We start from the raw sequence: 15,601 nt of genomic DNA on the forward strand, positions 1-15,601 counted from the left end.
CTTTTACAGAATTAAATAAAGTAATTATTAATTTAAAAAATAGTATGAGCCATGCAATATTGAATTTACTTAAATTGCTTTTGCCAAAAGCTCTTTTTTTTAAAAAAAGAAAAGAATAATTTGGCTATATTAAATTAATTTTTAGGTCTTTTCCAAACTGAAACATCATTGATTCACTTGCTGTATGATGAAATGGTGTCTCTATTTAAGGCATTGTTAGGGCGTTTTTTAAAGAGTTCTGATTTTCTTAGTTTGTCAGGAAAGGACTTAAAATCATTGGATGTAGAAAACGCAGATATTTGGCAAAATTCAAATTTAATAGATGTTGAACTAGATACCACAAATGTGATGACATCCTTATATCTTCTTTAGAAAAAAAATCTATGTATTTAGGTGCCAGGTCTATGGCATGTGCAAAAAAGTTATTAAAAGCATTGCCTCTTGAAAATAGGTTACTGTTCCATCTTAAAGTGTTGCATCCTGTAATGAGAATGGAAGACACTTCTATTAAGGCATCTTTGTTACTAGATGAATGGACGAGGTTACATAGAAAACCAGAAGGCTATTCTTCTGACTGAAATGAATATGCACCAATTGATATGTTTTGGAAAAACTATTTTGTGAAGAAAGAAAATTTGAGAAATATCGAATATCCTCTTTTAGCGAAGCTTTTTAAATCTCTTTTGTGCATACCACATTGGAATGCCGATGTTGAAAGAAGTTTTAGTGTGAACAAAAAGCTACTTGACAATAGGGCAAGTTTAAATTCACATCGTATTAATGGTTTGAGACAAGTTGTGTCACATATCAACAAAATAGGGGGTTTAAATAACTTTACAGTTGACAAAGATATGATTAAAGTGGCTCGGGCAGCATTTAAAAATTATTCTGCTCAATTAGAGGTTGAGAAAAAAGAATGGGAAAACCCTGAAACTGAGGAAAGCAGATTGAAAGCTGCTGAAATTGATTTGCAAAAAAAAAAATTGAAGGCTTCTCAGAATCTCTTAGCCACAGCTGAAAAAATATTAAAGATGGGTTAAATAATAAAGATAATGTCGATTATAGAAAGCGAACAGATTCTCTTATCTGAGGAAAAGTCGAGGATAGCAGAATATTTAACAGCATTGGAAGATACCAAATAGAAACTTAATTTTTTAATGCAGGGACCTTCATAAAAATGAAAAAAATAAGACATGTTATTAATGAACAAAATTGAAAATTCTTGTTATTAAATTCTTGTTTTAATTCTTTTTATTACATATGCTCCAAATCTTTGTTTTGCTGCTCCAAAATTGCTTTTTTTGTTGCTCCAAAGCCATGTTTAGCCACTTGCACCACTGGATATGACTTAGTTGTCAAAATTTAGCAGTTTAAGAAAACTTTTAAAAGAATAAAAATTGAATTGCAAGAGTTAGAAGAAGAAAAATAACAGCAAATAATTTTACATGTTACAAACTTAATTAATGATTTTTTTTTCGTATAAAATGCCTTAGATTTTCTTATGTATTCAAATTTAAAAATATAAAATTGGTAGGTTTTTATGCCAATCCTTAACATCTGTACTTTGACAAGATTTATTAAAATATTTAAAATTGGAAAATGTATTTAATTGTCAAAGTGATAACTTAATTTATTTTTCTTGACAAAGTTTGAATAAGTCAAAATTTATTTCAAAAGGGATAGAAATTAAATTCAAAATATACATTTTTGCAAATTCCTTATAGTAACTGCTTTTTAATTTTTAAAAAAGACTATCTTTTACACAAAGTTTTTAAATTTTCCTTAAAGTTCCTTAAAATTTTGGACTCCTTAGATACTCCTTGGATTTCTTCTTCTGATCTCTGTATGAACCCTGATGTTAAATGTTTCTCCATCTCCAAAACTCTATAATGTACACAGTGAAAATGCGAGTACAAAAATTTCCATTATACGTATTTGGCAATGTTTATGAATTATCCGTAATTTTACGGACCTACTGATAGATCTGAAATTTGCATGGATTTTAAAATTTCCTTTCCCTTTTTTATTTTATTTACATTGTACAATTTAGGCATTCGGCTTTAGAGAAACTCATCCCTGTTGTAAAATATTTCACTGTCCGAACTGTTTACAAATGGATGCCACTGTTTTTTCTCCTGTTTTGTGACTTCCTGGAAGTTGTGTTCTGCTCTTAGTAGAGTGATGTATAATTTGTTAAGTGTTGTTTTTGCCTTTGTTAATAGTTTTATCCTTTCCATAAACTTAGTCTTTAAAATAGTTGTGCACAGGGGTGCAAAAAACCCACCTACCCAGTTAAACACAGGCAGCTTTTACTGGATAAAATCCACCCTAAAGTGGGTTTTGATTAGTAAGAATATAAATAAAAAGTAATCTTGTGTTAAATTAAGTTTCAAATGTGTGATGTATGCGAGTACATATAACATTTTGTATCATGATGTCGGAAGAAACTTTTTTTAGACTTTTGCACCAATTTATTTGTATTAATTATTAATTACCTATATGTTAAGTCAATTCATAAAATTAAACTTAATTATTAATAGTAAAATAAACTTTTTTTAAAATGAGGTATTTATCCCTTCACTCTTTTGGAAGAAGAAAAAAACCCCAATAAAACATGGAAAAACCCGGGTTGTGCAACCGTCTTGTGAGTTGATTTTTATTTGATAAGTTTATTTTTATAGTTTAAAAGTTGTCTGCAACTTAAATAAATTGTTTTCTTTTTACAAAACTGCGTTAGCTGCCATAGAAATGAGAAAAGCCGTTTCTAATGAGGGGGGATAAGACCCTACCTTGTACCTACTCCAAAGCAAAACTGTTAATCCTACATGCCTTTTAGGAGTAAATCCTAAATAAATAAGCAAAATATTCGATCATTTTTCGACAGGTCACTGTGAGTTAAGAAATAGCCTTAGAGTCCCAATTTTAAAAAAAAACTATATTTTACACAGTTTTTAAAATTTTGGACTCCTTGGATACTCCTTGGATTTCTTCTTCTGATCTCTGTATGAACCCTGCATTTAATAAAAATTAATTAATTGATTTAATTTAAATATAATTCGATTAATACTGATTAAAAATAAAGTTTAAGTAATGAAAGAAATTTTAAAAGCTAGGAAATATGTAATGCCAATTGTGGCATCACAGTGCCTTTTTAGTTACAGAAAAAAATTTTGATATCCCTCAGTTAGTGTTGTCATTTTAATGTTAGTGTCATACAATAATTATTTTATATAAGTTCAGTATTAAGAAATCAGAGAAATATTGAGCTAAAAAATTATTTCATGTCTTATGACTAAATATATTATTTCAATGCAAGGTTGATCTGGCTGGTTTAAATCATGTTGGTTTAAACCAGCCAGCATGAGTTAAGGCAGCCAGGTTTAAACCAACATGATTTAAACCAAACGTTTTTTTTTAAATCTTTTGAACAGTAGTTGTTTTGTATCATATTCTTTAATTTAGAAAAATTAATTTTTCACACTATCTTGAGTTTAACTACTGAAGTGAAAATGTATCACTTTATATAAAAATAAATATTTAATTTTAAAATGTTTAGAAATCACAGTGTTCCTGAAAAATATCTAGGCATTTAAAATAAATGTAAGCAAGTTTTATGTTTAGTCAATGCCTCTAAAAACGCTTGACCATCACTTACTCTGTTTAGTATTTAAAATTAGTTAAATAAAGTAATAGCTGAAAGAGTTTAGAATTACACAGTACTATGAGACAGTAACTTTAAATCTGGTTATGTCTAATCTGCATTGAAAGATGTTTTAATAATTACTAGGTTTGACAAAATAATTTATACCTTTTGTTCCTTTTTGTTATACCTTTATGTTTTTTTAATTTAATTATTTTAATTAGCTTCTTGGTTTTGAAACTATTTTATTATTTGCAAATTGCAATTAATCTTAATTTTTTTTTTTTTAATATGCATGGTTTAATAATGCTTTATTTTATTAGCATTGAGTTTTGGGGGTTGTTTCAAAATGTGTTTAAATTTGTTTAAAATATTGCTTATCTTAAAAATGCTTTATTTTATGTATGTGAAGTTTTTTAGTTCAATTCTAATCAGCATGACATGTTATAGGGGCCTAAAACTTTTATGTGTCCATGTCCTGCATGCAATTAAGACAGTCCTGGTTATATCATTTTTTATTTTATATTTCTTTAAGCTTAAATTATAATTTTAATGATGGTTATTGTGATTGCTATGATGTTAGCATTTCTCTTCTGGTGTATTAATTATAAAGTATGTCTCCTTTTGAATTTTTTGTTTTTTGCTATTAATATGATGTAATATAATTATTTTTAGTTTCAATTTAATTATGCTTCATTTTGTTCATAAATATTTCCCTGCAAAATAAGAGCTTTCAATATTTGAACAGCAATACTGTTTCCACTAAAATGAGAAACCTCTTTATTCTGTAATGTTGAAAATAACAAAAAATGCATGAAAAAATTAAATGACAGACAACTATCTTAGTACTATAAATAAGAATTATCTTCAGAGCTGAGACCTAAGCACTGGACATCAGTGTCAAGTACTTAGCAACACTTTCAAATTTTTTTAAACAGTAAATGTATTATTAAAAATAAGTATGGTGAACTCTCACTTATGTACTGGCCTAAAGGACCAACAGAAAAAAGTGCATAAGTAAAAGGGGCAAATAAATGAAAAGCCTATTCAAAATTTCTAAATGTAACATAAATTGCAATTAGAACATGAATAAAAATGGTTCTAAGGATTAAATGTTAATACTTATAATGTTAATAATTATAAATAATATTTATAATGTTAATATTTTGATATTTACTCTAGCTGCACAAAGAAAAACATAGTAATATACCTAATAAAAAAAAATTTCGTACAAAATTATCCATAATACATGTTTTTTTTTGCTTTCGCTGATGAATTTCAAACACAGTTTTTTCAAGTTCATGTAATTAAGAAGAGATAGTTTTAGTAGCTGAATTAAACTGCAAATTGTGCCTAAAGTTTCTATCGCTTTCATGAAACCTCTGTTAAGCGGACATTCTTTGGACAGAAGAAATTGTCCGTATATGAGAGTTTACCGTTTACGGGAAGGGTACCATAATATCGAAGTTTAACACAGCAAATTGTTTTTAGAATATTTTCAAAGATGTAGGAAATAATTTAATAATCTTCAATAATTATCTACAAGGATGGTTATTTAAAATAGAGGTATTAGCTTGCTTTGTACAAGCTATGAAGTATTTTCAAATATTTTATACAGCAGACTCTCTATTTGCGGAAAAACTGGTTGGAGACTATCAAGGTGGATTTAGGAAAGGAAGATCCACCACTGAGCAAATATTAAACATTCGGCAGATTCTGGAGAAGACTAAAGAATATGGAATCGATACACACCATATTTTCATTGATTTTAAAGCTGCCTAAGATGGCATCAATGGAAAAGCCCTCATTGCAGCTTTGAGCGAGTTTAAAGTGTCTAGAAAGTTATCTAGGCTGATATGCCTGACACTAAATGAAACCAAAACTATGGTAAAAATACAGAATAATCTATCAAACCCAATGGTAATAAATAATGGTGTGTGACAGGGGGATGCATTGGCATGCCTACTCTTCAAATTAGTATTAGAAAAAGTAATAAGAGATTCCAACATTAACATCAGGGGAAATATTTTTAATAAATCTGTGCAATTGTTGGCCTTTGCTGATGACATAGACATTATTGCTAGAACACCTATAGCACTAAGACAGGCTTCTATTTCTTCAGAGAAAGCGCCTCTTAAGATGGGCCTGAGAATAAACGAGAGCAAAACTAAATATTTGCCCTGTACTAAAACAAACTTCAATAACACCCATTTAGAAATTGAAGAATATAAATTTGAGGTTGTTGACAATTTTGTTTACTTGGGTTCTGTAATCAACAACAGAAACAATACCACAATGGAAATACTAAGAATTACTAAGCCAATAACTGTTTTAATGGAATTCGAAAATACATAAAATCTAATGTAATTCATAGAAAAACAGAAGTTTTATTATATACATCTCTTATAAGATCAATTTTAACATATGCTTGTGAAACCTGGACCATATCTTGTACGGATGAGGTTATGTTGGGTACATTTGAGAGAAAGGTCTTGAGAAGTACTTTAGGAGGAATTTTTAAAAATGGTGTGTGGCTTAGAAGATCAAATCTAGAGCTTTATCACTCATATAATGAACCTGACATTATTAACTTTATGAAACAACAAAGAATAAAATGGGCAGGCCACGTTATTAGAATGGACGAAGACTGTACCACAAAAAGAGTTTTCAATGCCAGACCAGTTGGCGCACGAAAAAGAGGCAGGCCAAATTTGAGATGGATAGATTGCCTAGAGAAAGACCTTTTTGGTCTTAAAAACTGAAAATTGGGAAACACTAACAAAAAAAAGGTTAGCCTGGAAAAACTTCTTGAGAAGGCCAAAGCCCACCCTGGGCTGTCGAGCCATTGATGATGATGATAGTTATTTAAACTTTAAAAAAATATTTCTTTAATGAAAAGGAATATATAAAAAAGTTTGATATAAATGCATAATTCTAGATGTAGCTACAGATAAATGAATATAATTTTCCTATTAGCACAGATATTCAAGTTAGACATATGATACCGAATAGGAGCTTTTAGTCTTCAGTCAGTTTCAATTATTAGGTTTACATCCCTTAACACCTACCTGTCACTTGATAGGATATGTGGCTAATACCAATTTAAACAAAACCTCCCATGATCCATAGAAGAAAAAAAGCAATGCTCAAAGCAACACCTCAAAGACTATACCTCTGTTCTCTTTTATTTTATTTTTACCCAAGCTGTGTTAAATACAGTCTACAAACTGATAAGAAAATGAAAGAAATTTTTAGTGGGGAAGAAGCATTGAGAGCATTTAAGGTGTCATTTTAACTTAAGGGGTTGCATTACCTGTGTTGTCTAGATGAAAAGATCAAAACATGCCCATGTGGGAATTATTTCACAAGTGCAGTATCATTGTCTCTCCTTTCTTTGCAAAGATAAGGCAAGGTGACAGGAGAAAGATTGATTCTTTTGCAGTGAAATAGCTTAACAATATTTTTAGTTATGGATAATGTGAAAAATTTACATGCTTTAAAAATGGTGAAAAGCTGCATAGATTTTTTATTTTATTTATTTATTTATTTATTTTTGTAATTTAAAGCAGACTTATAAAATCTTTTTTCTTCAAATTTAGAAAAAGTTGTGTCCGGTTTGAAGAGATAGAAAATAACATTTCAGAGGACAAAAATGACTGTCTGCGTCCGGTTACGGGAGTATCCAAATTGCGGAGAATATGCATAATAGTGTATTCATGGAAGATTCCTTTGGAATAAAAAATATTCACGTTTTGCAGGAGTGTCCATAACAGAAGGTTTCACTGCATATGATTTGGAGGACTTTTTCATCATCTTCGCCATTATCATAATTTACATCATCAGCCATTTCTTTTAGTAATGTCTTCAACATCTCTTAATTATATTGTTACTAAATTATCCTCAACATTTACAATTCCGTAAGGAGAAAGAAGCTCATCAGATAAAATTTTTCATTCGTCATCACTCTAAAATTGACATGCAAATCCTCTTCAATTTTGTTGATTTGATTGCTATATTCATTTTTATCAGAAAAATAGAAATTAAGCTTTTTTGAAGAGATCCTTATGCTAGAATCTCCAATACTTCTCCATGCCCATACCATATTCATTACTTCAAGAATTGAAATTTTTACATGGACTGCAGCTGATTAGCCCCTGCTAGTTTGAAAAAGTATGGACAAATCAAAGTTTTATAGTACTGTTCTTTTAAGGAATGGGTTATACTTAAATCCCAAAACTGTAGCTTAATCATAGAGTGTGTAAGAAAAAACATTACTTTTATAAGAGAAAAAGTGGGGAGATCTTGCAGATGAGAGAACTTTTCTTTTCCCATTTTCTTCTCAAATGCATGAAGAATGTGTAAGAAAATTTTAGTCAGTATTCATGTTGCTCTATTGTTAAAGTACTCACCGGGAAGCCGCTTTATATTTTTGAAACAGAGAGGTTTTTCAACTTGACAATGATAAAAGAGTGATATTTTTCAGACCCATCTGCATTAATACTAATCATATATACACATTAAAAATTTGATACCTGCTAGAGGAATACAATCCAAATTTGGAAAGCTTCAAATTGCTTTGATGAATAGTTAGTTTGCTTCAACTCGATTATTTTGGCGGATTTTTGCTAGCTCTGCATATCAAAAGTTGGCGTGTACTTTCTGGGCGACCCAATATGCTTATATTTATAAGCAAAAATATAATTTTTGCACAAAGGGCATTTTTTTAATCTGAATCTAAGTAATGAAGATTTACAAATAATATAATAAATAAAACAATACTAAAACTTAAGTTTAATTGTTAATATACATTTTTAAAGGCTCCCTCAGTTTAATTATGTGGAAAATAAAAATAAATTACTTGAAAAATTAGTTCTAAAAAAATCATTGAATAGCCATTACTTAGTTTAGCTTTATAGCTTGCATTTTGTATCCCAGATTATTTTTACTGAGATTGTTTCTTGATTACTCTTACAAAGTTTTTTGTTTTATGTGCATATCAGTTACCTTTGAACAATATTTTGATTCAATTATGTTCATAATAAAGACTCAACTCAAACCATTGTGTGTGTCCCATGTCCAAGCCCAGACTGTTTAACTGCATTGTTGCTCTGGTGTCACGGAGTTCAGCCTTCTTTGCTGTTATATTCAGTAACCCAGTGTTTCCCAAACTTAGGATTTTTGTGTACCCTTTCTAAACTTTTCATAACACTATGTACCACTAATAAAAAAGTGAATGTATTTTTTTCTATAAAAAAAATTGCTCAAAAGTTAAAAATCACAACTGACTGTTGACAAAACTAATTATTAACTGTTAACTCAGCAAAAAATAGCCAATAGAAAAATATGTAACAGTAAATTTTCATGGCTAGCTTTGTTTTTTAATAAAATTTTTTGAAAATTTCGTTTGTTACAAAATATTTCACATAAGAATGCGTACCCCTGCTAAACTGTTCCCGTACCCCTGGGGATACGCATACCACACTTTGGGAAACACTTCAGTAACCTATAGTTAGGGCTGCAAGTTTGTCGCTGGAAAAAAGACCCCAAATTCGCGGGAAATTTTGAAAATTACACAAATTTTAAACATAAAGGAATTTATTATATAACTGATGCAAAAGACAGAAATTGCGCAAATAATAAAAAAAGCTCAACAATACACAACAAAAGTATTTCTTTGAATTTCAAGCAATATTAATATTTTTATTTAAATGAACAGAATTTTTGGTACTAAGTATTGTACATAATAGTCATATTATTCTCATTTATGCTTCGTCTTTCATCACTTAATACATTTTTATACTTAGAAAACGATCTTTCTGCGTCAACACTGTTTTTAGGCACCGACAAACTTCGAATTGCCAATTTTGGAGCGTTCGGTCTTTGATTTCCAAAACTCAATCAATTTTCCTTCACCAACGTGCAATTCTTAACCGTTGCTTTGAAAGAAGTAATTGCTGTGAAAACTCAAACATTCTACATTCAAACTACTAGTTACAAGTCCCTACTAACTGCTAATCTCCCCCCCCCTTCATCTAAGAAACTGATCCATATTTAAGAAATCACAAGAAGACGCCTAGGAAAAATTAACTGGATATGTAGAAAGGCAGTAGAAATTTCATTGCCCAGTGCAATAGCATGCATAACAATTTTTCTGTCTAAGATTTGATTTATAACATTTTCCTTCTTTTGTGATTCCAATTTCTTTTGTACTCTTACTGACTTCAGGAAGGTAATTACCCTCCCTTAGTGTAGAAAGACCTCCTTACTTGACAAGATTGTGATTATCTCTTATCTCTGAACTATTTTCATGTCATTTTGCTATTGATTCACTGCCCTAAATATCTAATCAATTTTACTTGTTCAATTTAAGGTTCAGGAAAATAAAAATTCTGTTTAATAAAAATAACGAAAGTCAAGACATATTGAGAAATTTGCAGATTTTAGGAAAAAAGATGACAATTTCACGGAAATTCGCGCCGTGACAGACCTGCAGCCTTACCTATAGTAGAGTTTTTACTATTTTTACAAAGTTCCTGAAAACCACATTATTTTCTAAATTTTTCAATTAACCCTTGTGTGCTACAGTAAAATTCTATGTCACATTGTGACATTCATGCAATGAATTGGCTATCTATGGTAAAATTAATAATGAAAATTAGCTGATATACAGTTGCTTATCTATATTTTTATAACTTTGCAGATAAAGGTATGGGGAAAATTTTCCAAACCTTAGGGTTGCCACTTGTCTAACCCCTACTAGAATAGGAGGGGTGTGAACAGTTTTTAATTTTGTAAATAATGAGGTTTTTTATTTCTTTTAAAAAAAAGTTTCGAAATTTTTATATTCTTGGAACTTTAAAAATTTTAATAAATATTTTGTTGCTATATTTTATTATTTTTTAATACAATATTTCAATATTTTTGTTTGTTGAAAACATAGCTTGTACAATAATTATTGAATGATTCATATAAAGATTTAATTTCAAAGCAAAAATTTTTTATATATTTCGTAGAATATCAATTAAATAATTCATATTGGATTTTAATGTTTCTGGAAAATTTTATGTACCTCATAAAATGTCGACTGAATCTTTTATTTAAAATTTTAATATTGCAAGTGAAGAAAAGCTTTTTGACTTCATTCATGACTTCATCATTTAGGTTGGCATCCTTGAAATAGTTTTTTTATATTTTTTATAATTTTTGAACTGGAGACTGATTATTTTTTTCTAAGTTCATACTTAAAATTTAATTAGATCTGAGGTTTGCTTTATTTAATTTGAGCTGCGGTTTAGCTTCTTGTTTTTTATAAGTTTACTATAATTAATAATATTTTAAATAATGAAATGTTACAGTAAGCTTATTGACTTAAACACATATAACTGTAAGTGTTTATTTTGAGAGGATTGTGATTACATCATATGTTTATTTTGTCTTAGGTTCAACGAAGAATTTCATTTTAAACAATTTTGGGAAGAGGCAGATTTGGAGTTTTGGAAGCAAAAAACAAAATTGATGACTGAGATTATGCTGTAAAAAGAATGTGCATCATTGTGAATGGAAGAAAGAAGTAAGTTTTATGATTTGAAAAAAAATGACAGACTATTAAGTTATAAAAATATTAAGTTTCTATCTTATAAGTATGCAATTTATACTATTGTGCAAATGAAAAGATTAACCAATTGTAAACTGGGTTTCTAATGGATAGGGGAGAAAAAGGAAAGAGCTGCAAATTTTTTGCAAATTTTAAAATTATATATGCAGTGAAACGTCGGTTAAGCGGACATTCTTGAGACCAAAATAATTGTCCAATGAGAGTTTTCCGTTTACGGGAAGGATACCCTAATAATGAAATTTCACACCGTAAATTATTTTTAGATTATTTTAAAAGATATAGATATAGTTAAGTAATCTGCAATAACTATCTACAAGGATATTTATTTAAAAAATATTTTTTCTATATTAAAGAATACATAAAAAAGTTTGATATAAATATTTAATTCTAAATAAAACTACAGATAAATGAATATAATTTTCTTATTAGCACAGATATTCAAGTTAGACATATGATACTGAATAGGAGCTTTTAGTCCTCAGTCGGTTTCAATTATTAGGTTTATATTCCCTAACACCTATCTATCACTTGATAGGAAACGGGGTTAATATCTCCTTGAGAGTAAATCTCCCATGATTCACAGAAAAAAAAGCAATGCATACCTGTAAGTCATGAGAACCTATGGGGTTGATTATTCACAATGAGGAACCTGCATGCTTTTTTTTGTGTTTTGAAATTAAACATCATGCCATTTTATAAAGATAGACACCAATTTCAGACCAGTGCGATAACTAGTTATTTTGTTATTTATAGTTAAAATCACTCGATTAGCCCCGCCCCCTGAATCGCTGCTAGGTTTCCCATCTGCTCTGATGACGTCACAATATAGTACAATCACGACTCCCATCATGTTTCGAAACAGCGGAAGCATGTGCTGCGCCGAGTATAAATTCTTAAAAATGGCTCCAAGCAAAAACTACAAGTGTTGCATTGTGCCATGTTGTTGCAATAGTTCTACATTAAACATGCCAAATAAATTCTTTTTTAGTGTACCAAAAGGAGAAAAAAGACAAGTTTAGTGCAAAGCCATCAAACGCAATAAGAAAAATCACAAATTGTCTGCAACTATTGCATTATACTGTTGCGAAGACCATTTTACAGTAAGTTACTTAATTATTATTTAATTCTATAAGATTTTTTTTCTGATTGATAAGCTTCTCTGGATGAATAATTTATTATACTGAATTGAAATGTTTATGAAATGCTGTTCAGATCACTTTTTTTTTATTCTTTAAAATGAAAGGATTTCATTCTTAGGGAACAGTGGTGTACAGGTTTTTTATTTATTCTATATTTTCTTTTTAATTACTGATCTATATTTTTTCTTCTGCTTTAATTTCTTTATTCAAAATATCTGTAGTCTTCTTGCTTTTCACTTTATTGAAATCAAAATTTTTGAGTTGAAAAATAATTAATTAATTTTATCTAGAGGAAAAAAATTATAAAAGTTGAAATATAGAATGATAGGGGTTTAGCATTATTTAAATTTCTTCAAAAAAGAAAAAAAAATCAAGAAAATATTTTGGAAGTTAATAATAAAAAAAGAATTTTTTTAAAAATTTTATTTATCTAAAAATTTATAACTCCTGGTCATATACCATTCATTCCATTCTCTCTAATTGGGATCAACTCATTAAATGAAAACTTTCAAAACAGTTCAGACTTTTATATATAGAAAAATTTAAGTAAAAATGAACCAGTATAAATAAAGAAAAATGAATTTACTTCAAAAGTTATTCAAAAAAAGTAGTTTCAACATTTATTTTTTCATTCCTCAATTTTATTTCATTATGCTGAATGTTGTCCACAAAAATTTTCTCAAGGGGGAGGATGCAACTGCTATACACTACATATACATTTAAACTATATATATATGATATAAACATAAAAGAAAAAAAAATTTTTTAAAAATTTATATTTTGCAAAATGCATTGTGCAAACATAGTTTAGCATTAAATTTTAAAATGTAACTTTCATGCTCAGTTTGATTCTGAATAAATTCAAATTATTTGCTGTAATAAATAAAATAAAAATTTCCAAATAAAATAAAATATTTTTCACCTAATGGCTTGATCCCAGCTAAGACATAGAAATATTTAAATTTTGAAATTTTTTTTATTTCATTTAAAAGAAAAAAATTTAATACATTATGAATTTACTGAGTGATTTTCTTTTTGGCTGGAAGAGGACATGGAAAATTATATGCAATACAAGATTACCAACAATGTGAAGCATAAGAAATTAAAGTCTGGTGTTGTACCACATGCTTTTTCGTGTCAAAAGCCAGCTGTCTCTAAGGAGTGCACATATGTTGCTAAACATAGACGTAAAGATCTAATCGTCAATTCAATTCAAAATTACAAAGGTTCTCTCAACATGACAAGTGACAAAACCAGTCACTTCGACAATATCAGTTGTCATAGCTCCCCTTTACAAGTGAATGAACAAGTGAGCTTAGCAGGACACAGCAAAGGTTGTCAAGCTAATGTTGTAACAAGGCATATAAGCAAAAGAGTAGGTACCATTCCTATTTCAACTTCAACAGTGGCTTAGTCACCTATCAAACAGCTTACAACAACAAGAGCAACCTCTCCTTTATTTAAAGAGAAAAAAGAAGATGCATATATTGAAGTTGTTCAAGAAAATGATGATGAAAGTAATTCGTCAGAATATGAATGGAGCCTCAGCACGCCAAGTGAAAGTACAGATGACAGCACAGATGAAAAAATTGAACACAAAATATTCAACGAAGACTGTTTGAAAATAACTATGTTAAAGATTGAAAAAAGACCGAAGAAATATTTAGGTGTTCCTAAAGAGAGATTTTTCTTAGTTCGAGTGCTGTCAGACAAAACTAAATTGTGTTCTCGAGATTTTCATAGTATTAAAGAAAATCAGACTCAATGACTCTTTTTCAATTTTAGGAGATGATTTTGGACTGAGTGAAACACAAATTTGCAGGATTTACGAAAAATCTTTCCCATAGCAAAAAATTTGAAAAATTTAATTATATGGCCTACTAAAAAACAAATGTATAAAAAACTGCCTATTCCTTTCAGAGCAAGATATAGTAAAGTTGTTTCAATATTAGACTGCTTAGAAATTGAAACACCGAGCAATTCGGCCCATCAGTCCATGACGTGGTCAAACTTCTATAATTGTGATACAATTAAATATTTAGTATCGTGCATGCAAGACAAGTGATCAGGATACCTGGATCACTTAACTGCTGGTGACTTAATTATGGCTGACAGAGGCTTCAAAGATGTAGCAAAAGTTTTGGAAGAAAAATCATGCAGATTAGTTAGACATCAGTGTTTGCATCAAAATGCAATACCAAGAGTGGAGTTAAACAATCAAAGCAGATAGCTCCATTGAAAATTCATGTTGAAAGCTAATTGGTATTATTTGGTTGAAAGGTTAATTGAAGATTTTAAAATGGTAACACCTCACAGTTGTGTGGACAAAAGTCACATCAAAAATTGGATGATATAGTGATAACTGTGTGCGGCTTAGTAAACATGCAAGATAATTTCATTAAAAATATGATTTAGGTCTGATGTTTAATTCTCATTTAATTTTGAAAATGTAATATACAGAACTTATTTAAGTCACAATCGACCCTCTTAAAAAAATTAGAATTATATAGGGTTATTCATAATTCCCTCCGGGGTTTCAAAACGTTATAGTAAAAAAAAGACGACGAATATGAAAAAAAGAAACATATGAAATTATTCAGAAACTATTCAAGTTTTACTTACATACATTACAGGTGTTCTATGTGTGAACCCTTGGTTACACGGCATACCGCAATGCGATAGTCCAGTTCGTGCCCGGAGGGAATTATGAATAACCCTGTATAATATAGAACCCAAATTCCATAACCTTTTACCTGCTAATTATAAATAATTTTAAAAAACTAAAACTGATGAAAAAATTTGAAACTAGTTAAAAGAATAAAAAATGGTTCAATAATAAATTTCATATTTATTTTAATTTATTGATAACTTATACCTTTTTTTATAGCATATGTTGTTTTTTTAAGTTCATACCGAGAATCCAAAAAATTCCAAGATTGAGAATGCCAATAGTGTTATAGATTTGGGGCTCCATGCTGCAGTAATGAACAAAAACTCATAGAAAACATGGTAAATAAAACATAGCATAAGAAAAGAAATTACAAAAAAATATTAAAACTTAGCAACTTAGTTCGGTGACCATCACTTACAACGGCAAAAGATAAAAGTACCAACTTTTATAATTGGACTCCACGACAGGAATGCATACTATGTTTATTTATAAGAATGAGATTCAGTGTAAATTTAGGTAGCTCTGGAAAAAACTTG

At 29.3% G+C, this 15,601-nt stretch overlaps 1 protein-coding gene across 4 annotated transcripts in view; it reads left to right on the top strand.

Moving 5' to 3' along the window:
• Window positions 1-15,601, top strand: part of LOC107448596 (gem-associated protein 2) — a 32,451-nt gene that overhangs the window by 14,065 nt on the left and 2,785 nt on the right. For 2 of the 4 annotated variants that reach the window (XR_015430780.1, XM_087155823.1), the window contains exons 3-4: window positions 11,080-11,210; window positions 12,244-12,355. The gene's annotated coding sequence lies outside the window, so the exon portion shown is untranslated. Of the gene's footprint in view, window positions 1-7,239; window positions 7,811-11,079; window positions 11,211-12,243; window positions 12,356-15,601 lie in introns of all 4 variants that reach the window. The other 2 variants (XM_087155825.1, XM_087155824.1) reach the window with 2 other exon arrangements.

Source organism: Parasteatoda tepidariorum, chromosome 12, assembly GCF_982258835.1.
Source record: "Parasteatoda tepidariorum strain Cologne lab strain chromosome 12, Ptep-v5.0, whole genome shotgun sequence".
Taxonomy (NCBI): domain Eukaryota; kingdom Metazoa; phylum Arthropoda; class Arachnida; order Araneae; family Theridiidae; genus Parasteatoda; species Parasteatoda tepidariorum.